Here is a 23,365-nt window from a genome sequence, read left to right as displayed (position 1 = left end):
TGGATCCTGGCCACCATTTTTCTAATTTCTGTTTCCATATGAGTTTGACTTTTTTTTTTTTTTTTTGATTCCACACAGAAGTGATACCTGTCTTCTGTCTGGCTTATTTCACTTAGCGCGATGCCCCCACGGTCCACAAGCTGTTGCAAATGCCAGGTTTTCCTTCTCAGGTTGAGCAGTATTACACTGGATACACGATGTTATTTGAAGTGATGGAGGGTCAGAGCTGATGGTCAAGAAAGTTTTCTTGAGACATCTTCGGTGCAAAAAGGTGGTTTTATTAAAGCACGGGGCCGGGGGGGAGGGGGGCGGCGGGGACAGCACCTGTGGGCAGAACGAGTTACCCTGGGATTGTGAGGAGTGACTGTTTATACACTTGGGAGCGGGAGAAGGTAAAGGCAAGGGGAAGTTTCCAAAAGGTCTTTCATATGCTAAAGAAGAGTCCCCAGATCCTGGAAACCTAGCAATTGTCAAGCTAAAATTGTCCCTTCCTGTCCCCCCCTCCCCACAGCAAAGCACTAACCTTAAAACAGTTGGGAGTTCCTGGACCAATGTTCTACTCTGCCTCAATATTTGCCAATGGGCTGCAGCTTATAAGATTTAATTTTATCTACCTTTCCTTCTGCCTTTGTTCCCCACGTCACACATATACCACATCTTGTTTCCAGTCATCAGTTGACAGACCTTTGGGTTGTTTCCATACCTCGGCTATTGAGAAGAGGGTTACAGTGAACTCGGGACTGTACGTACCTTTTTGAGATCTGGTTTTCACTTCCTTTGGATGTATCCCCCCAAGGGGAATTGCCGGATCCTATGGTAGTTCTGGTTTTCGTGTTTTTGAGGAACCTCCGTATCATTTTCCATCATGGCCGCTCCAATTTCCATTCCCACCGAATGCACATGAGGGTTCCTTTCCCTCCACACCCTCACCAACACTTGCGATGTCTCATCTTTTTGATGATGGCCATCTTGACAGGTGTGAGGTGATAGCTCCTTGTGGTCTCGATTTGTGTTTCCCTGATGCTGAGCCCCTCTTCATGTACCTGTTGGCCGTCCGGATGTCTGATCTCTGACTCTCGTGTCTACTTTTTTCTTCTGTGCTTCACACAGACTTCCGCTCTTGTCACGCCGAGCTGGGAGTAGGTGCTCAGAAAGGATGGCTTCTGGGCCATGAGTTATGTCCTCACCCCCACCCTGTGCTCCCCGGGACGATGGGAGCCTGACCCTCCACTAACTCTTTTCCCATTTACCTCTGAGTTTGCTCCTTCCCCTCCAGCCTGACAAACACCTTGCCATTGTGGGCACTCCCTGATTTTTATTTCTTTCTCACGGGATTTTATTTCTTCCTGACGTGAGGCAGATGCCTCGCAAGGTCAAAACCTTATACCTAAATCCTTAGAACGCATCTTAATGTACTTCTTTGCAGACCTGAGGATTTCAGATGTTTGTTACCTCTCACTTGTCTGGTTTAATCTGAGGTCCTTTGCTACACTCTGGGGAGAGGGTGGGGCGGGAGGATAAGAACTACATGAGAGGCACACGGTATCCCTGGTAGGAAGGGGGACCCGGGAACTCTCCCATAGGCACCACCCACAGGCCATCTGAGGGCATCTCCACCCACCGGAAATTAAAGGAGCGATGTGCAGCCTCCACGCCACTTAAAGCTCTCAGGCAGGAGCCTCTCTGCAAACAGACCGCAGGAAATTAACATCCCACAGTATCTGCACAGGTATGTCGTGCTCCCATCTAGCTACAGAAGCTGCTCTTCTCTGGTTAGCGTTTTGAAAATGGAGGGTTCGGATTCTGAAAAAGCATGCTTTCAAAATCCATTGGCACGATGCCCGGGAGAGATCCGAGCAGACCGTCTCACTGTGGATCAGGTCTTAGCCATGATGGCAGGTAGAGTAAGAATGCCCAAGGCACGATCCACTCGTTCATTTATGTCCTCATTCACTCGCTCACGTGACAAATGCTTATCACGTTCCCGCTCCACGGCAGGCATCGTCCCCATTCTAGGAACTTGGGATGTAGTGGTGAAAGCAACATAGTCTGGGGGAGGAGGCATTCAAACCGCATCGAATGGAGGAGACAGGTAACAATAGAATGCACTGTTTTTCCTTCTGTCTTTTACTTTCCAACCACCTGCCTTAATGCTTATAAATGAAATGGGGAATCGGTGCTGGCTTGTGGTTTATCGATAATCAGTGGAGATACCTTGCACACAGGCGACGCTGTCGGAAGCTATGCAGTGAATATGTATTGCGGCTCTTTTAGAAATATGCTTCTATTCGTCACTGCCTCTTGAGAAGGAACGGTTTCTCACCCCCTGGGAATCCGTATCTGAGGTATTTTGCTAAGAAAATAACCCAACGACAGATCGCTGCCAAACAGTGTCCCCGTGTGGGATCAGGGAAACTGAAGGCTTCCATGGGTATGGACAGAATCTTGGCTTGTAGATCTGTGCAGTATGCGAGCTTGTTTGAGAGCAAAAGAAGATTTTTCCCTTTCCCCCAAAGGGTTACAAAAGGGAGAGAAAAACGTGAGCATTTAAGCAAGAAGCGTTCGAAATTAGTCACAGATACTTTAGGGGCTTTGCGGATAGTCGGGGGATTCTTAATTACATGTCACAATGCCTTGACTTCTTTATTTGATTCAGCAAATCCATACTTAGCCACAGCCTATCACTGGCCTCACACAGTGTTTGGCATAGAGTGGATCCTAAATGAATGTTGTGGTTTTTTTTTTTCAATGAGGCAATGTGACAGATTCTGGAGATACACCAGCTAGTGCCACTAGCCTTAAGAAGATCATAATTTAAGTGGACGACCATTGTGTGACCGGCTGACTCTAGTGCAATAACGGCCGATGTTTATCGAGCTCTTACTGTTTCCCAGGCACCACACCAAACACTTTATGCACCTTATCTCTTAAATTCTTATGATAACCGTACGGGGTAGGCAGCGATGTCTTCTCGGGTTATGTCTGAGGTCACAGATGCAGGGACAGGTCCACCAAGCTAGGATGGGGGTGGGGTCTGAACCCAACTGTGTGTTCTTTCTTTTGCTTGGCATCTTGAAGGTTTCTGGAGGGCTGAGTTGGGTGATTCAGCAAGCTGTCACCTGAGATGAAAAATACAAGAAACTGAACAGTGTATCACATCATTTTGCTGCTAGTCCGGTGTAGACCTGGTGACCCCATCCTGGCAACAGCATCTCCTTGGGCTGCCTCAGTCTGTGGGTTGGGAGGAGAACCTGGCTCCCCGTCCAGCTCTCCTCCCTCGCTGGACGTTTGTGTGTTCCCTACTCTGGCCCTCCCTATCCCCATTTCTGTGGTTACTCCATGCTGGGTGTTGCTAACTCAGGCTGAGCCACCCGCATCTGTTACTGACACGCCCATACTGGAAAACATACCCCATCGACTAGGTTTTCTCTCACAGTCTGGCCACCCTTCACCCCACAATCCCAGCAGCTGGGTGCCCGTTCGGTGGCTCCAGCAAGGTCCTTGGCTCCCCTCTCATTCCCCTCGCTCACGAAGACCAATCCACCTCAGGCTTTTGGAAAATGGCTGCGGTGCTGCCCTTGAGCGGAACGAGAGGGATCCCTGTGCTTTAGAGGCCCCATCCTGGTTCTCCTCCAGCCATACTCTCGTATGGTGGTGGGCATCCACATGAGTCATTGTTGAGTACGACGGAAGGCAGACAGCTGAGCCGAGTTTCCCTGCATACGGAATGAGTATTGAGAACTCTACATCATAAGGACCCGGGCTTCTAAGTTGTTGAGAAGTGACATTTATCAAGGAAGGCAGCTAGAACATATTTTACTTAGGTTTTTATTTATAACTATTTACTCATGGTACCCGGACCTCCATTTTTACTCTTGCCCTAGGGCTCATAAATGTCAGAGACGGGCTGGATGGCTGTGCGCTTCTCTTTCATGAACTAATCAAACCCGGTCATTTTCTCCTCTACCAGGGAAAGGTGCTCCGTGGCGAATGTCTCGCCGAGACCGCCGATGGTGCTGGGCGCAGCCACGAGTTGCCAGATGGCACCAAGACACCAATTGTCCACTACTGGCGAATCACACCATTTAAAGACCAGAGAACGCCAAATGCTTTCTGTGTGGCCCAACTGCAGTTCACAGGACAAGGAAGAGAGCCCCTGCCTTGCGTAAACAGAAAGGACCTCACAGTTGAGCGAGCCAGGAAGTCTGCCTCTCAAAGCGCATCCCCTCCCACATGACATCACGAATCCCTTCTGTTTACAGTAACCTGCCCCCCTTACCTACGGTTTTGCCTTTTGCGGGTTCAGCTACCCGCGGTCAACCGCAGCCCCGGAGGTGGATGACTCTCCTTTGATGTACCGTCAGAAGGTCAATAGTAGCCTAACGCCATGCCTACGTCACTCACCTCGCTTCGTCTCAGCACGGGGGCATTTTCTCATCTCCCGTCCCCACAAGAAGAAGAAGGGTGAGTCCAGGACTAGAACATAGTTTGAGAAAGAGACACTCATTCATAGAACTTTTATTACATACTGTTATGATTATTCTATTTGAGTATTGATTATTGTTATTAATCTCTTACTATCTCTAATTTATGAATTGAACTTGATCATATGTAGGTATGCATAGAAAAAAAAAACATAGTATATATTAAGTTTGGTACCAACTACACTTTCAGGCATCCGTGAGGAGGTCTTAGTATGTATCCGCTGCAGGTAAGGGGGGGGCCACTGAACCAGCCATTATAGTAAGCCAAGCACCTTCATACATAACGCATATGAGTCATGTGCTATGGAGTGTTATTGGGTAGCATATCATTCATCACTCTTATTTCCCCTCTCAGCCTCTCAGAAATATCCATATATATAGGTCATATACTCCTATCACACTGCTTTCGTTAAGAGATAGTGTATTAGGTATACAACGCTGTGTAACAAGTTACCCCCAAACTTAGTGGCTTAAAGCAACAGCATTTATTCTCTTACAGCTTCTGCGGCTCAGGAGTCTGAGTGTGGCTTAATTGGGTCTTCTGGCTGACGGTCTCTCACAAAGCCACCATCACGGTGTGGCAAGGGTTGCGCCCCAAAGCTCGGGTCCGAGGGGATCGTCTTCCAAGCTCACTCACACCATCGTCGGCAGGATATGTTCCTCGTTGGCTGTTGAACTAAGATTGCCCTTAGTTTCTGCCCCTTGAGGCTCTCCACAGGGCAGCCACAACATGGCAACTTGCTTCCTTGGAGCAAGCAGGAGAAAAGAGCCAGACAGGGAAAGTGTGAGCAAGACAGAAGTTGCAGTGTTTTGCAACCTAATCTTGTGAGTGCCTGTGCTGCATACATCCTGTATAATTCCCGGACCGTGGATCAGATGGAATGTCACTCCCAAGCCTGCGTTATGTGATATGGGCCGAAAGGAGTTTGCAAATGTAATTAAGGTTTCAAATTAGTGGGCCTAAAAATAGAGAGGTTATCATGTGGAACTGACCTGACCACACAAGTCCTTGGGAAGCTGCCACATATATATTTAACAAGCCTGGGTCTCATGATGAGAGACGAAGCAAGTTAGAGACTCGAAGCACAAGAAGGATGCGACATGCTGTCGCTGATTTGAAAATGGAAGGGGCCGTGTGGTAAGGAATGCAGGTGGTCCCTGGCAACCAAAAGCAGCATGCAGATGCCAGCCCGCAACAGAACAGGAGCCTCAATTCTACGGCCACAGCTGAATTCTGCCAACAGCAAGAATGAACGTGGAAGTGGATTTTCTCCAAAGTCTGTGGGCAAGGACTCAGCCTGACCAACACCTTGACTTCAGATCTGTGACTTCTAGAGCAGAAAACCCGGCTAGCCTATACCCAGACTCTTGACTCCCGGAAATAGTAAGATAACGCTCTTACGTCGTTATAGGCTATGCGTGTAGTCATTTGTGATGCCGTGTCATAAACTGAATTGTGCCTCCCTCCGTCCCCAAATTCACATGTTGAAGCCCTGCCCCCTAATGTGACTGTATGTGGAACTGGGGCCAAAATGCAGGAAATCAAGGTTAAATGAGGTCCTAAGTGTGGGGTCCTGCTCTGATAGAAATAGTGTCCTTAAACGAGGAGACACGGCGGCTCCCTTGCTCTCTCTGGGTGCACTCACCGAGGAAAGGCCATGTGGGGCCACAGCCAGGAGATGCCTGTCTGCGACCCGGGAAGAGAGCTCTTGCCCCAAACCAAATTGGCTGGAGCCTCGATCTTGGACTTTTGGGTTCCAGACTGAGAAAACAACTTCTGGTTGTTGAAGCCACTCATCTATGGTATATTGTTATGTGGCCAGAACACATGCAGTGATAGAAAACCGATAGAGTGGCATCCCATCACATCTGTTGTATCCCATTCATTAGAACTAGGTCACCAAGAGCACTCGACTGGCTCAGTCGGTTGAAGTCCAACTAGATTTCGGTTCAGGTCGTGATCTCACGGTTCATGAGTTTGAGCCCCACACTGGGCTCCCCCATTCTCCCCCACTCTCTCTTCCCCTCCCCCACTCTCGCTCTCTCTCAAAATAAATAAATAAACATTAAAAAAAAAAAAAGTAAGTCACCAGCTCCAGCCTGCACTCGAGAGGAAAGGTTACCTAAGGGCATGACCCAAGGAGATGGGGGTCACCGGGGCCATCCCAAAAGTCTGTCTATCCCAGATGCATTTAACCAAAAAGTCATTTAGCACATATGCATGCCAAACATTAGGCGGACCATTCACAGACCCTGAAAATCTGGAGATAATTCCAGCTTTCAAAACCATCCGCTCCTCACGCAACTGTGGCATTACTCTATTCCCCCGAGCGGCCATGGGAAGCTTTTGGGAGCCTTGCATCTTCGTTCAGCTGGGTGACAATGTGGCACAGGGGTGCCACGTTCGGGTTCAGGTCCTAACTCTGCCCTTTCTAGGTGTGTGTTCTTGAGCGGATTGCTTACCTATCCTGAGCCTTTGTTTTCTCACAGGTAAAATGGGCAGAAGAAAAATACTTTACCCACAGCATCACTAGGAGGATTCAATATGCTCACGCGTGCAAAGATCAGAGCCCAGCGCCCAGCACACAATAAAGGCTTCACAAGTATTATCCACGTTAAAAAACTAATTTCCGCTGAGCGAATTTGAAAGATCTTATTGACTTTATTCAGCAATTCGTGAATTTGACGGATGGAAAGGAGTTCCTAAGAGCTGTACAAGGCAAGAGATTTTGCAGGCAGAGCGGGGCAGAACCAAGGAAGTCCTCCTAGGCAACAAGCGGATGGGTTATTGCAAAGTCACTGTCCCCATCGAGAGTGGCAGGGCTTTGTCAAGCAGATGACCTAACACATTGGGCGAGTCCTGAGAGGCTGGTTTAAGATCCTATTTCTGGGAGAGCTGAAACTGTAAGGAAAGCAAGTTTCTTTTTGGTGATGCGGGGCTTAGCATGAGCGACTCCACATTGGGCGTGTTGTCTTTTCGCTAACATCTACTCCCGAGAAGGTCTTCTGCACAGCCTCGCGTGCACAAGTGATGATGTCCGCTCTTCGTGAGAGTAAACCATCCAACTCCTTCAAATATCTTATTCATTTCACCTTCATAGCACACCCTGTGAGATAGCCCCTTGGTATGCCCAACACAATAACAAAACTTACCAAACGCTACGGAGGTTTAAGGCGTCACATCATACAGCAATTGAACATTGAAGTTAGGATTCGGAGCCAGGTCTCCCGAATGAGGCCCTTCGCTTCCCACCCCACCCGGCTGCCTTTCCCAGTGGCCTTGGTTCTAGGTGGCTCAGGACCTCAGCACTGCCACCTGGGCTCCAGGTCAGGTAAAAAGGCTCATTTTCTTTACACGGGGAGCCCTTTGGCCCAAGAAGAGGTTTTCCTTCATCTAGCATCGCCAGGTCACCCAGATAACGGAAATTATTTAAATATCTGTCATCCCTTTCTAAATTCCAGCACCTCAGACTGAAAAGCCAGGCCTGCTGTGAGGGCCGCCCGCACAACTCTCTGGGAGAGCAGGCGAGAAGTTGGAAAGGTTGGTTTGAGACCTGATTCTCCCGGCCCGGCACAGCCGGGCCCAGGTTCCATCCCCTGCAGCCCTGGGACTGCGCGCGTCTGGGGCTGAATTTCAGGGGCAGGGAGGGACTCTCCCAGCCCCCACCCGTGTCCCTGGGCCTCTGGGGGCACTGTAGAGACGTAGTCCATTAAGGAATTACCTCCGTGCTAATGCTTTCCACTGAGAAGTGCTATTCTGCTGGGGCCTCCTGAGGGGTAGCTGAAAGTGTTTCATTTCTATTCATTCTATTCTCTGGATTCTTCGATTTAATGAGGTCTTTACTTTTGCCTTTAAAGAGTGCTCTCACCCCTGTGGAGTCTAGCTGTTGGCTGGAATTTGAATACTGTGGGGAACAGGGAAAGAACAGGAGGAGAGGGACCAGAAGGTTAACCCCACACACACTGAGAAGGAGCTGGCTGTCTCTGACTCCCCATCTCTGGCCAGCCTCACTGCCGCCTGTCCTGAAATTCCAAATTTGGTGGCACAGAGACCTCCCACCTACTGGTTGAACCTGCCCCAGTTCCAGAGCAGACTTCCTCGGGGGCACAGAGTCTCTTAATAGTCTCCACCCCCAGACCAGTGGGAATCGCGATGAATTCACTCTCAGAAAATAGAGCCGAGACAATAGCCGGGCCTCCGGCTGTCTCCCCCATCCCTGTCCCTCCCCAGGCTCTGTCGCTGGCGATCACATACTCATCCCTGGACTCGGTGCCAGGATATCCCCGAGAGCCCACAGAGTGCAGAAAGCTTCTGGAATATGGAGCTCTACTCAATGCTCATTCCATTCAAGAGATAGGGCGTCCAGCTTAATTGGCCATTCCATCACCCTCTCCTGCTAAATTCTCTAGACCCACCTTTAGCCTCAAACTCAAACCCAGGGTACTGTCCAGAGCCCTGGCCACTCTTCAGCCATGACGAGCGCATCTTTCCATTCTATAACCTCCACCCGTCGGACTCCTCAATATTCTGGCGGTTGGACCTCTTGCTACCATGGCCTAATTAGCGTTGAAAGAGTCATACACCTTAGACTCTGTAGTCCCTGCAGCTCCAGTATAACCAATATATTTGTCTCAATCTGAAACGGACGGACCAACAACAGAATGGAACAGGCACCAACTTCTGGAAGAACCCAAAGCAATAAGCCACCGCTGAGAACTGTCTTGCCGTAAGTTGCTGGTAATCAGACACCAGGAATCAGACTCAGAGTTCCAGCTGACTCTCAATGCCCACACAATCTGAAACGCAGCCCTTCCAGCAATATACGTCCACCCAATATTTGTTTCATTCAAGAGTCTGGGTTCCCAACTTGGTTGCTCATGCGGTAGTCCTCCCAGCGATCCTCCTCAAGGCCATAGACTCAACTTTAGCCTCAAGCTCAGCCCCCACCTAACGGTCTGGAGCCCTCAGGCACACTTAGCTCCTCAGAAACTGGGTCAACAGGGAGGTGAAGGAAACCAGTACGAGGCACGTTGGGAGACTGAGGCACTGCCGTGAAACCCACAAGAGAGTGACGCTCTCAGACTTGCGCTAGCCTATTCGCTGATGCTCAATGTCAGGCAGGCATTGGCAATGGAGTTACTAGAAAGCAGTGCCTTCCAATATCCCCTGCCGTCACCTGAGACCGAACAAGGTCTTTCCTTCTGGCGGTACGTTGGGATCACCAAGGGGGCTTTTGAAATGTCAGAGGCCTGGTCTCCACACCCAGAGATTATGACTTCATTTGTCTGGAGTTAGTCCTGGGCCTTAGTCCTTTGGAAGGACTCCCCAGGTAATCCCGGTGGGCAAAAGACCGACGATAAGGAGAATTTCTGGCCTAAACACAGTAAGATTTAGAGTTTGACAGGGGCCACTAGATAGAGCGCTCTGGCTATGGCGTGGAACTGGAATCCGAGGCGGGAAAAGAAGGCAAACAATCATAGAGACTGGGCCTTAGATAAACTCAGCGATTTCTTCCAGGTCCACCAACTGCAGTCTATTCCAGATCTTTCTCCCCACCAACAGATAAAGCGGAGGTTCCTAGTGGACCTCCAGGCGAGGTCCCTCATGATTTTGGGCTAAGGGATTGGACTGAACTGAGTTTACAAGTGAAGGGCCCTCTGACCATGCCTGGAGGAGTCAGGGGCTAACATTTTGGCAACAGCACTCTTCCCGGTTCAATTACCTTCTTCACATTATTCTCTGGCATAAAACCCTTCCAGGAGCCTCTAAGTTGTTGCAATAAGAGGCGGCCACAGACCTGGGATTCGGAGAAGATAAAATGAGCCATTTACGAGCCTTCCCTTTGGAGTGAAATGGGCCAAGTACATTCTTTTTACAAAGTTAACCAGGAAAGGAAACCATCTGAAAACAAACCCTGTGAATGATGGTCCATGGGCAGAGAGGGGGTGGAGCCTGGAATGTGAGGTAGGAGGTAAGTGACGCTAACAGCCAAACAACGATCAATTAGCTTGCGGAGTTGAGCAACTGTTGGGTTTGCCACTGACCGCATCCAAGTTAGAGCTCTTCGGGGACTCGCGGTGGCTGTCAGTGCCCCGAATGAAGCTGTGTGAGGCTGCCGGTGCCTTTGGCTGCTTTCAGTGAGCAGATGTCACCTAATGTGGCTCAGCCTCATTTCCATACGAGCAGCCCAAACCCTGCCCCAGGCAACCTTTGCGCACCTGCTTTCCCAGAATGCCCAGCGCAGGGGTTCCAGGTGAGAAAGGATGCTTGCAGGGATCGCTTCTAAACCTGACTTTTGGGGAGCGAATAAATAAACGACCAAATCGATCCTGCAGGTTTCTCATGGCTAACATGTTGTCCCTTGCAGTCCCGCTTTTTTTCTGAGACCGTATAATACCGATCTTATATTCAGTCATGTAAAATATTTATCAAGTGTCTACTTTGGGTAAAGGACTTTTTTTTCCCCCTCAGGCCATGGGGAAGGAACAGTAAGCGTAACAGACAAGCTTCTGCCCTCAGAGTGCTTCTCGTCTAGTGCAGACAGAAAATAGGCAGGCATTCCAATAAGTAAATACAATTTCAGAAACATAAAAGCTATGAGGAGAATGATGCAGAGGGACCTGAGGAAGTTAGGAAGTTAGCACAAGTAGTAGTAGAAAAAAACAGAGAGGGGCGCCTGGGTGGCTCAGTCGGTTAAGCGTCCGACTTCGGCTCGGGTCATGACCTCACAGGTTGTGAGTTCGAGCCCCGCGTCGGGCTCTGTGCAGACAGCTCAGAGCCTGGAGCCTGCTTCCGATTCTGTGTCTCCCTCTCTCTCTGCCTCTCCTCTGCTCATGCTCTGTCTCTCTCTCTCTCTCTCAAAAATAAACATTAAAAAAAAACAACAAAACAGAAATTGGGGGCTCCCGGGCGGCTCAGTCAATCATCTGACTCGATCTCAGCTCAGGTCTTGATCTCAGGGTTGTGAGTTCCAGCTTTGCATTGGGCTTTGCATTGGGCGTGGAGCCTACTTAAAAAAAAAAAAAAAGGAGGGCCACCTGAATGGCTCAGTCGGTTGTCAGACTCTTGATTTTGGCTCAGGTCATGATCTCAGGGGTGTGGGATCAAGCTCTGAGCTCCGCACGGAGCATGGAGCCTCCTTAGAATTCTCTCTTTCTTTCTCTCTCTCTCCCTCTCTTCCTCTTCCCCTGTCCCTCATTCACATACTCTCTCTCTCTCTAATATAATAAAAGATATTTTAATTTTTTTTTAACGTTTATTCATTTTTGAGAGAGAGACAGAGAGAGAGAGGGAGACACAGAACTTGAAGCAGTCTTCAGGCTCTGAACCATCAGCGCAGACGTGGGGCTCGAACCCACGAGCAAGGTGGGTGACTGCTAATGGGTACAGAGTTTTTTTGGGGGGTAAGGATAAAAAGATTCTAAAAGTGTGGTGAGGGTCACATCACTATGTGAATATACTGACAACCATTGAATTGCAAATTTTAAAATGTTTATTTATTTATTTATTTATTTATTTATTTATTTTCAACGTTTTTTATTTATTTTTTGGGACAGAGAGAGACAGAGCATGAACGGGGAAGGGGCAGAGAGAGAGGGAGACACAGAATCGGAAACAGGCTCCAGGGTCTGAGCATTCAGCCCAGAGCCCGACGCGGGGCTCGAACTCACGGACGGCGAGATCGTGACCTGGCTGAAGTCGGACGCTTAACCGACTGCGCCACCCAGGCGCCCCTGTTTGTTTATTTATGAGAGAGAGAGAGAGCAGGGGAAGGACAGAGAGAAGAGAGGGCATTCCAAGCAGGCTTCGTGCGCTCAGCACAGAGCCCCACGCGGGGCTCGAACTCGTGAACGGTGAGATCCTGGCCTGAGCTGAAATCAAGTCGGACGCTTACCCCACTGAACCACTCAGGTGCCTGAATTGTACACTTTAAATAGGCAAATTGTATGATATGTGAATTTTGGCTCAATAGAGACTTTACTGAAGGGAAGAGCAGAAGGAGGAGGAGGAGGAGGAGGAGGAAGCATTCTGTGCGGAGAAAATAGATCACGTAAGTGTCCCAGAGTCCCTGCTCCATATTTTATGGTACAATAAAAAGAACATGGGTTTAGGACCAGGCATATCCTAGTTTGAATACTATTCCCACCATTTACCATGACTAGCTTCTTTTATAATGTTTTAAAAAAAATTTTTTAATGTTTATTTATTTTTGAGAGAGAGAGAGAGAGAGAGAGAGAGAGAATGCTCAGAGAGAGAGAGAGGGAGATGCAGAATCCGAAGCAGGTGCCAGGCTCCGAGCTGTCCGCGCGGAGCCCGGCTCGGGGCTCGAACTCGTGAACCGTGAGATCATGACCTGAGCCGAGGTCGGCCGCTCGACCGACTGAGCCCCCCGGGCGCCCCATCTTTTAAAAATGTTTTAAGCTTCCGTCTTGGAGACCTTACTGCGCAGCAGACATTGTGCTAATGGCTGTACATGAGCCGATGTAATTTCATCCTTGTAAAAGATATGTCCCCCCCCCAAAAAGATATGTCCAAGTCTTAATGTCCACCCCCCATGAAGGTTACTTTCTTTAGGAAAAGAGTCTTTGCAGATATAATTAAGTTAAAGATCTTGAGATGCGATCATTCCGGGTGACCCATGTGGGACCTAAATCCAGTGACAAATGTCTCCATTAAAGGCAGGAGAGGAGAAGTCGCGGACCTGGAGGCAAAGGCCACGAAACAAAAGCAGAGGCCGGCCTTACGCACTCGCTATCCAAGGAGCAGCCGGAGACACCAGGAACCCGAAGAGGCAAGGAGGGCTCGCTCCCTAAGCTTCATTGATTTTCACCTGTAGGTGGACATTCATCATCGTGCTTCTGAGTCCCTGCTGCCCCTCTTTATTAGGAGAAACGGAGAATTGTTGACAAGTGCCGGGCTCGGGTTCAGCGCGGGGGCAGACACGACACTCGCCGTTGAAGCGGGGACGGGAGAGACGCTCCCACGAGTCCCCCAAAGCCTCTACCAGGCTACCACAAAGACACCCGGCTTCTTCGTCTGCCCACGGGGATTGGTAATTCCGAATCCCCTGACCGCAAGAGAATTCACCGAGAAAGCAGACTTTCGCACACCGGACGTCGTATTCCACGAACGACTGGGCAAAGATTGGTCTACGGCGAGCTCCAGACGCCGGAGCAGAAGTCAGCGGCACGGTGGTTTCTCTCCACATCTTCCCATGATACGCTTTTCCTTTTCCCGTGGCTGGGAAGGAGGCCAGTCCCCAGATAAGAGGCCACCGAGCACTCTGTCCCCCGCCACCGTGCCCCCCAGACTGGCCTCGGACTGGGGCGAACGGTCGGGTCGCTGCCGGGTCTGTGCACAGTGTCTGGGGAAGGGGCTTCTCCTCGTGACTTGGTGCCTCGTTTTTATCTTTAATTTTCCTCCCCGTGTCCTGCCCCGGGGAAGGGAGAACCCTCACCCAAGCTGCGGCGCTGGGTTCTTGCAGGGCGACAAGTAGCAGCTCTGATTCCCCAGTCTCTCTCGGGACACGGCTTGGATAACAGAACTATTTGTTTACAACACTTTGGACTTACATTGGGAGATACCGGTTCGTCGGAGGTTTGTCAAATAGGTTTTATGATCCCCATTTTGCCAAGAGTAAAAAAATAAGGAAATTGGGAGTCGGGGATGATGTGATTTTTGCCAGATCCCACCATTTGTGAGCACAGAGCTGCTGGTCGTCGGCCCCGAGGTCCGCGGGAGGTGAACCGACGTCAGACTCTGTCCCTGACTTTCACCCAGAATTTCAGAGATTAGAGGCTTCATCATATATCATTTCCGAGGTTTTTGCCTTGCGCATTTTGATACAGGAACTTCCGCGGTGAGAACCAAGTGTGCACACCCATTTCAATTTGGAGATTCCATTTTAAACGTCTGTGGGACGATGCGAGAAGAGACTTACACTACACTGTCGCTTTCAGGTCTGTTTACACTCACCATTTTATCTCTGGCACTTAGATCTTTTTTTCCACAATATCACAGCTGCCTCCTTTTCAGCACAACCATTTCCTGTCTCTTATATGCCCCGGGGAAACCACATAAAACCAGGAACGACGGAGGGTACCACACGCAGACAGTGCCTTCTGGAAGTTTAAGTGAACTCCCTCTGGCTGCAAACCTCAGCCCTCCGAACAGGCCCACCTCCTCCCCCCCCCACACACAGCTCTGCTTCAGCAGAGGATTTGTCTGGGAAGGCCCCTGAGTCCGTGTCTATTTGGTGACAGCTGTCCAAATGTAAGAGGTGTCACGCATTTGGAGAATGAAGTTATTTGGCTGAATTGATGGTGTGTGACCATGAGTGGCAGATGTCTGTTTTTCTGCGCTGGGCACAACACCCTCACTTCTCCTGGTTTCCAAAGCAGACACGCTGGAGAGAGACGAATCTGAAGCAAATGCCGTTTCTTCTGTGGGGGAAAGAACAGCGTCATTCTGATGGCGCGAAGTCCTCCCATCAGGGTCTTTCCATCCCTAAAACTAGTTCCCAGCCTCCGCCTTTGCTGAAAGCCTGCACGATTTTTCTCCTTGACCACTTCCCCCATGGGCGTCCAGAGGGCCGCTAGGCACGGAACGATCCCCCTCGCACAGAGAAGAAGAAGCCAGATCTTCTCAGGGCCCTTCACGTGGAGTCTGCACAAAATGGAAGCTTCCCTTCAGAGCTGTGATAACACCGGCTTTGGCCCGATTCCGGCAGAATGGGCTGTGTGGTGGGTTCTTCCGGATGGAGCTGTATGCGCAAGGGACAGGGGTCGGGGGAATCAAACGTCATTAAAATCTTACCATCAGGCCACATGCTGCACACTCAGCACGTCTTTCCAACGAGCTGGGTTACGGTGCTGTTGTCCACGGGGTCTCTCTCTCTCCTATAAAGCCCCGAACTCACGTCTTGAAGTCTCCCTGTTCTGACCGATGAGTCGAAAAGGCACAAAGGTGCTCAGGCGGCGAGGAGGACGGGGTGAAGGATGCCGGAGAAGGTCATAGATGCCCAGAGTAAAGAAGGACAGAGAGTCGTAAGCACGTGTAGGACCTTCAGCATGTGTGACTTCTGCTCATTGCCAAACGGGACCCAGTCAGCGTCCTTGACCTTAACCACACATGATTAGCTTTGCTCTTTTCTGGGGAAGAATGAGGCTGGGGGTAGAAGAGGGTATCTGCCCCCGCCACCCTAGCTGACCAAGTCTTACACTCGGCCCCCTTTTCCAGGTCTCACTGCCGTCATCAGAGGGATATAAAAAGAGGAGAAAACTCTGCCATTAGCAGCAGACCTAGGAGAGCACGCCATCCAGGTGCGAGAGAGTCAAGGCATTTCTCCCAGATAGAGTACAAAAGGAGCCAAAACGAAGGGGCACGACAGAAGCCAGTCAAACTCTCCTTCCTAAAACGACAGTAGAAAATAAACAGAAGGGATCTTGCCAGAACTCAGTCATCAGCAGCCGGTTTGGAAGGGCAGTGACTGGAGGCTGGAAGGCATCCGAGAAACGCTGGACGCTGAATCCTTTTCCATTGCTTTCGAACTTCGCAGGGCTTGGAGGCCCCAGAGAGGGAGCGGAGATACAACACCAGAAAAAAGGCAGCTGTTGCCACACTGAGCGGGTGGGATGAAGACACGCCGGACGGAAGTCAAATTCGAGGGGATTGCTAGGTTGGGAAGTCACAGAGTGTCAGCACGATTGGACTACACAGCTCTTAACATGCCTTCTTGGTCTGAGAATCTGTGACCGTATGAATCAAGCCTAATTCATTCTGTATTCAACTTCTAGCCTCTGGTCCTGTACGGGTTTCGATCAGCTGCCCCGAAGGAATGACCCGGAATATATATCAGAAATAAGCTTTCAGGAAGAGTGACAGATGAGTATCAGTTCTAATCCAACAAACTACACATATTGAGCACATACCGTATACTAGGTCAGGAGTCTCTGCAGAGAAAGGATAGATCATCACATTTTAGAGGGACTCAAAGTCAGGTAGGGAAGAAAGGCACTTAATCTAGGGTACCGTGTGATTAAATGCTATAATAGACCATCGCTTAAAGTGCTTGGAAATATAGATGAAGGGTAATTAATCTGCCTCAGGGAAAGCTACAGAGAGAAAATGATTTTTTAACTGGGCCTTGAGTATTAACTCATGGCATTAACTGATCAGACTTTGTGAGAAGAAAGCAAATCGTCTGTTGTGATGGGAATGTGGGGCGAGGGAAGGAAAGTGGAAAGGTTGGATGCAACCAAGTTTGTCTGCCGTGTTGAAGAATATGTACTTCCTTCTGCAGGAATCAGGGAGCCATTCAACCCATTTCTTAGAAACCTGTTTCTGGCAACAGAAACGCCTTTCAGGCACGGAGTCAAAGTGGATCGAAGATTCTAAGCAAGATGGTAAGGTGAGTACATCAGAGATCTCTACCCTCCAAATCAACACATAGAAATGAGCAATCAAATGCTTTGAAAAATAGGTAAAGAGGGGCGCCTGGGTGACTCAGTCGGTTAAGCGTCCGACTTCGGCTCAGGTCATGATCTCACGGTCCGTGGGTTCGAGCCCCGCGTCGGGCTCTGTGCTGACAGCTCAGAGCCTGGAGCTTGTTTCAGACTCTGTGTCTCCCTCTTTCTCTGACCCTCCCTGTTCATGCTCTCTGTCTCAAAAATAAATAAATGTTAAAAAAAATTTAAAAAAAAAGATAAAGAAATAAAGAAAGAGACATACAACCAATAAGCAAAAATAAAAAACCAAAAATCTCTGCCTCCCAAATCTCCCTCCAAAAGGCTGCCTTGGGCCGAAAGCACAGAGGAAGTTCACAGTATTCAGTGAAGACCATATCATACACCCCGGAAGGGACAGAAATATACTTTCCTGTAGGAAATGGGGGGATGAAGGTTTACCCGTGGTGGGAATGGAGATCCTGTCTCCCCATACCAAGCCGGGGGGCTGGAATTATGTACCTAACCCAGGCAAATCAGCATAACAGAAAGGGTAAGTGTTTGGGCTTTGGAGCCAGCCTTCATGAGGTTCCCAGCTCTGGGACCTTGGACAAGTTATTTACCCTCTCTGTGTCTCAGTTTCTTTATTTTTAAAATGGAGATACTGATAGCATCTTCTTGGCCATTCTTTTACAGAGATCGAGTGTATTAAATGTGTAAGTTGTTGGGGCGCCTGGGTGGCGCAGTCGGTTGAGCGTCCGACTTCAGCCAGGTCACGATCTCGCGGTCCGTGGGTTTGGGCCCCGCGTCGGGCTCTGGGCTGATGGCTCAGAGCCTGGAGCCTGTTTCCGATTCTGTGTCTCCCTCTCTCTCTGACCCTCCCCCGTTCATGCTCTGTCTCTCTCTGTCCCAAAAATAAATAAAAAACGTTGAAAAAAATTAAAAAAAAAAAAAATGTGTAAGTTGTTTACAACTTACTGGAACATTGTAAGTACTTGGTTAAGTGTTGGCCATTATGAGGGAAAAACTTGGGAAAGCTCTGTGAGCCTGTCCAGGGTTGTGTCAACACACAATTCACCTTTGGTGGAGGGAGGAGGTGCAAACCAAGGAACTTGGACTATACTACGTATTGGTGGTGGTATAACCATTCTGGTTCCCGGTGATCACCATCCAAGATTTCAAAGATCTCAAAAGACATTCCAAATGAACAGGAATAGAACTCCAGAATTTATCTATCTTGCATAACCAAAACTTTGTACCCTTTGACCAACATCTCCCAATTTATAGCGATGTGTATAACGATGTGACTATAGTTTTCAAAACTGTATTGTACCCTTGAAATTTGCTAAGACAGTAGATTTTAAGTGTTCTCAGCACACACACACACACACACAGAAAGAAAATGAAAAGAAAGAAAGAAAAGAAAAAAACAACTATGGGGGCACCTGGGTGGCTCAGTGGATTAAGTATCTGACTTCGGCTCAGGTCGTGATCTTGTCGTTCGTGAGTCTGAGCCCTGAGTCAGGCTCCTTGCTGACAGTTGGGAGTCTCTCTCTCTCCCTCTCTCTCTGCCCCTCCCCTGCTCTCTCTCTCTCTTACATATATCAAAACATTGAGTTGTCCATCTTAAATATATATTATTTTAATTTGTCAGTTATACTTCAAAAAAATTGGAAAAGAAGCTAACAGGAAAAATAATGATTAACCATTCTCTATTCCATTCAAGGCTAATGAAGATTAACGTGTTCTCTGCTTTGAGATTCTTACGGCAGAAATGTTATATGATCCTAAAGCAGAGATCCTTCATCGTTTTTTATGCCGTGGGCCCCTTTACGAGTTGGGTGAAACCTGTAAACTCCTTCTCAAAATAATGTTTTTAAAGGCATAACATAAAATATATAGAGGAAACTGTATTGAAATACAGTTATCAAGATTCAAAAAGAAACCCAAATCTGTAATATGGTAATATATGTGCTTTTAATTAACACATTAAATAAAAATGATCCAACAGTGAGTCTACTAACTACCTTAATTTCAAAGTGAGGAAGAGTACACATAATGTGTTTATACACCTCCAACAACAGTAAAACGATATGAAAACAGCTGTGATTTTTATTCGCGATGAAGGCAGGGGTATGAGGAAGAATCGTATTCAGAATTTGAATATTCACCTTTAGCTTAAGAATCAAGTCCCACATAAGGCCTTCATGAAATTATGTCCAGTGTTGACCCAACAGATTCTCTGCATCCGATGGCGATTGGGGATGTCCAATAACTACACGATTACCCGGCACAGAGAAGGGGATCAATAAGTATTTATCAATGAGTGAATGAGTGAATGAATGAATGAATGAAGCCGATCAACCAGAGAAATAAACAAAGGAAAGCATCCTCTCCTGCCCACGCATTCCCTATTTGTCCTCCTCATTCCTTGTCATCCCCCGCCCCCCCACGCCCTTGTACATGCACATATTCACTGCATGGATATTCAGATATTGATTGGGCAGCTACCCCATGAATGACATCATACTGAGCTCTATGGACGATACCAAGATGAATGAATGAGACATGCCTCCGGCCCTAGAAGAGGGTGTAACCTGGGAGGCTATGATTAGAGCCCAGCAAAACCTCACTTGTGTTCAGCATGTGCCTATTTTTTTTTTTTTTTTTTTATTTTTTTTATTGATTGCCTATTTTTTCCTTGAGAGCTTCTGTAAAACCTGGGGAAGCATCAAGGCGAATCTCGAAGTTGCCAACGATGAAATAGCAGCCAGGTTGCAAGATCTGAAAAGGAAACCTGTCACACACACAGGGCTTGTTCGAACCACGCAATTTGCAAAAGCTGACTTTGGAAGAAGTAGGTCAGTTTGCAGAGTTAGCTGCCATACGATCCTGCAAACAGCTGTCCGAGCTGGAACCTAGGTCTGCTAGAGGAAAATCACAGATGGGACCTCTTTAAAATATTCCACAGGGGGGTGCTTGCTATTGGAATTTTTAAAGATTGTCTTACAAGATGTTTCCATGCTGACTTAACGGAGAAATCAGGCCACTTTGCCTACAGCATTTGATAATAATCAGAGTGGAGGTGCAAATTTTCTTCCCGATGTTACTGCCAAGATTTTCAATAGACCCTATTCCGCTGTTGGTTGAAGGAAACTGCTACTCCGGTACAGAGGTGGTGCCGGTCGGTTGGAGAAGTGACCTCTCCGCCTTTCTCAGCGGTCAGCTGGCCTGTCAAGTGCATGTGCACAGCAGAGCAGAAAATCCTCCCCGCTTTCCATTTTCCTGGTCGAGAAGTCCAGGATGTAGAACGGGGGGTTGATAAACTACGGCCCGAGGGCCACTGCCTGTTTTTACCACGGGCTGACTTAATTCAGACTTACCTCTCCTCTGTTCATCTTAAACCCTATAAATATGCCAGAGGGTATTACAGTCTGCTCCCTCTAAAAAGTTTTTTTTATTTTATTTTTTTATCTTGTTGAAGGTATAGGTGAAATAAGACAGGTCCATAAATAACTATAACACAAAGATCAAAGGAATAAGAGAGAGACAGAGAAAAGTACTTTGGGAGCTCAGTGTGGGAAAAACTACTTTAGACTTAGGGAACAGAAAAAGCTTTACAGGAAAAAGAGGTGTTTAATCCAGCCTTTGAAGCATGAATAGAATCCGAACAAGAACCCTATGAAAGGGAGCAGAGAGTCACAGATCCCATAGGATCTGTGAAGACTTGGGAAAATCACCCAATGTTTTGGATCTCCTCCCTCTACCTGTCCATTCATCCAACAAAGATGTGTTAATTTTCCTACTAAGGCATGGGGTTATGGAGCTCCAAACACAGTGGTTTAACTTTTCTCCTCTTTCTTCTCTCAGTGTCCAAAGTCTTGCCTAAAATGACCCAGGAAGTACACAAAGACATCTCTAAGGGCAAGCAGGGAAAATGGCACGCATCTGCTACAAACCTCAGGGCATTTCTCCTAGAGTCGGAGAAGTAGAACCACATTAAAACAAGCGTGGTGGTTAATTTTATGTGTCCACTTGGCCGAGCTAAGTGATGCGTAGATTGCTAGTAAAACATTATTTCTGGGTGTGTCTGTGACGGTTTCTCTAAAGGAGATTAACACTTGAATCAGTAGACTAAGTAGAGAAGATCCACCCTTACCAATGTGGGTGGACACCATACAATCTGTTGAGGGTCCAAATACAGCAAAAAAGCAGAGGAAGGGTGAATTCTTTCTCTCCTTTCTTGAGCTGAGACATCCTCTTCTCCAGGCCTTGGCCATCTGAGTTCCTGGTTCTCAGGCCTTCAGATCCTGGGACTTATAGCAGTTGACCCCCCCCACCCCCTTCTCAGGCCTTAAAACTCTGACTGAATTGCACTAGTTTTCTTGGTTTTCCAACTTGCAGATGGTGTATCGTGGAGCTTCTCAGCCTTCATAATCGTGTGAGCCAATTCCCATAATAAATCTCCTCTTATATCTCTCTATATATCTTATTGGTTCTGTTTCTCCAGAGAACCTGACTAATATAGGAAGGCAGAGAGGACCGCAAGAGTTGCGGAAATTTAGAAGAACACTACATTGCTCTTCAAATGTGGAGAGGTGATGTCTAGGGGGAAGGCTAAGTCATGGTACGTGGGACAAGTTCTACACATGAATTTCATTCATTAATCAAACCGCAGCTGCTTCCATGGTCAAAAATGGTAACATCCAACAGGAAGCTGGAAAACAAGCCTCCTCCATGACTTCCCCTGTTTGAGAGTGTCACTGGGAAGGTCAGTAGAGCCACAGTATCTACTTGAAGCAGAGGTCAAGTTTCATAGAACATAAAATAAAGATCATTGGTGCCTAGCTCAGTGGCTTTACCAAACACAAAGAAAAAACAAGGCAGAGAGCTCCTTTAGCACCTGGATTCTTATCTAGTCCAATTCAATTCATACAGTCCGTCAGATCCTGTAATGAAAAAAATCGATGCTATAGAAGCATCCAGAGGGACAGTAAAGAACTTATGGAGATCCTTCATACTGTCTTTCACAAATATTAGGTAAGGATAGAAATATCTCCCATCAAGGCTGAAAAATAAGATAAGAAACCAACTTGAGTCCCATGGAAAGATATTTCAACAAAAAAAGAGGAAAGAAAATATAGATTCAAAAGAAGATATTTTAGGAAAAAATAGAAGTGCATTTTAGATAACATATATTTTCTACTCTCTAGGGAGTCAAACAGAAAAATAGGATCATATCATAGTGGTCTATGATGAAAAGTTGTAACAGGAGATAAAAGGCAAGATATAAGGAAACCAATAATGCAGACTTTTAAATTGCATTAGAAAACGAAATCAGTGGTACATGACTCATAAACTTGGGAAGCTCTTGAACACGGAATCCAAGAAAAGGCAATGAAAACAATGAGAGAGAATTTTACAGCTTATGTATACAAGAGAGAGAATAGAGATTCATGATATACAGCATTAGTTGTTGGAAGAAAGAGAGAGGAATAAATGTGATATAATAATCAAAGACAGGGGCGCCTGGGTGGCGCAGTCGGTTAAGCGTCCGACTTCAGCCAGGTCACGATCTCGCGGTCCGTGAGTTCGAGCCCCGCGTCAGGCTCTGGGCTGATGGCTCAGAGCCTGGAGCCTGTTTCCGATTCTGTGTCTCCCTCTCTCTCTGCCCCTCCCCCGTTCATGCTCTGTCTCTCTCTGTCCCAAAAATAAAAAAAAAATAAAAAAAATAAACGTTGAAAAAAAAAAAAATAATCAAAGACAAAATTGAATACAGCACTCCTGAACTGAAGAGAAAACCAAACCTACGAGTGTTCAGGGTTCAGCTGGTTGTGGGCAAATTTTACAGAAAGAAATGAACTCTGAACTATCTCTGTATGTGTGTGTGTATATATATATACATATATATACACATATATATATGAAGATATATATATGTATGTATATATGTATATATATATATACATATAGATATGAAGATATATACATGTATACACATATATATGAAGATATATATATGTGTGTGTATATATATATATATATATATATACACACTAATTTAAGAATAAAGAGAATTCTAGGAGGGTAAAGTTTGTATAAAAATGGCTACCTACAAAGGTAGGTCATTGGGTTGGCAGGTGTTTTTTTTTTAATGTGTTCCTCATGTTCCCTTTTCTTTCCTCATTCTTTTTTTTTTAATTTTTTTTAATGTTTTATTTATTTTTGAGACAGAGAGAGACAGAGCGTGAGCAGGGGAGGGGCAGAGAGAGGGAGAGCGAGACACAGAATCCAAAACAGGCTCCAGGCTCAGAGCGGTCAGTACAGAGCCCAACGCAGGGCTCAGACTCACAAACCGTGAGATCATGACCTGAGTCGAAGTCGGACGCTTAACCGACTGAGCCACCCAGGCGCCCCTCCTCATTCTTAAAAAAGAA

At 47.4% G+C, this 23,365-nt stretch overlaps 2 long non-coding RNA genes across 2 annotated transcripts in view; one reads left to right on the top strand and one right to left on the bottom strand.

Annotated features, from left to right (window-relative positions):
* The window catches only part of LOC147573045 (uncharacterized), a 334,969-nt gene that overhangs the window by 52,396 nt on the left and 259,208 nt on the right, over window positions 1-23,365 (bottom strand). The window lies entirely within an intron of this gene.
* Window positions 15,765-18,942, top strand: LOC147573046 (uncharacterized). The gene is made up of 2 exons (XR_015245516.1): window positions 15,765-16,894; window positions 18,655-18,942. It is a non-coding gene; the product is annotated as an uncharacterized LOC147573046 (long non-coding RNA).

The sequence above is a fragment of the Puma concolor genome, chromosome E3 (genome assembly GCF_028749965.1).
Source record: "Puma concolor isolate L17-30 chromosome E3, mPumCon1.1.hap2, whole genome shotgun sequence".
Classification (NCBI taxonomy): Eukaryota; Metazoa; Chordata; class Mammalia; order Carnivora; family Felidae; genus Puma; species Puma concolor.
The sequence above is the reverse complement of the archived record's forward strand: the minus strand, read 5'-3'. Positions and strand labels throughout refer to the sequence as shown.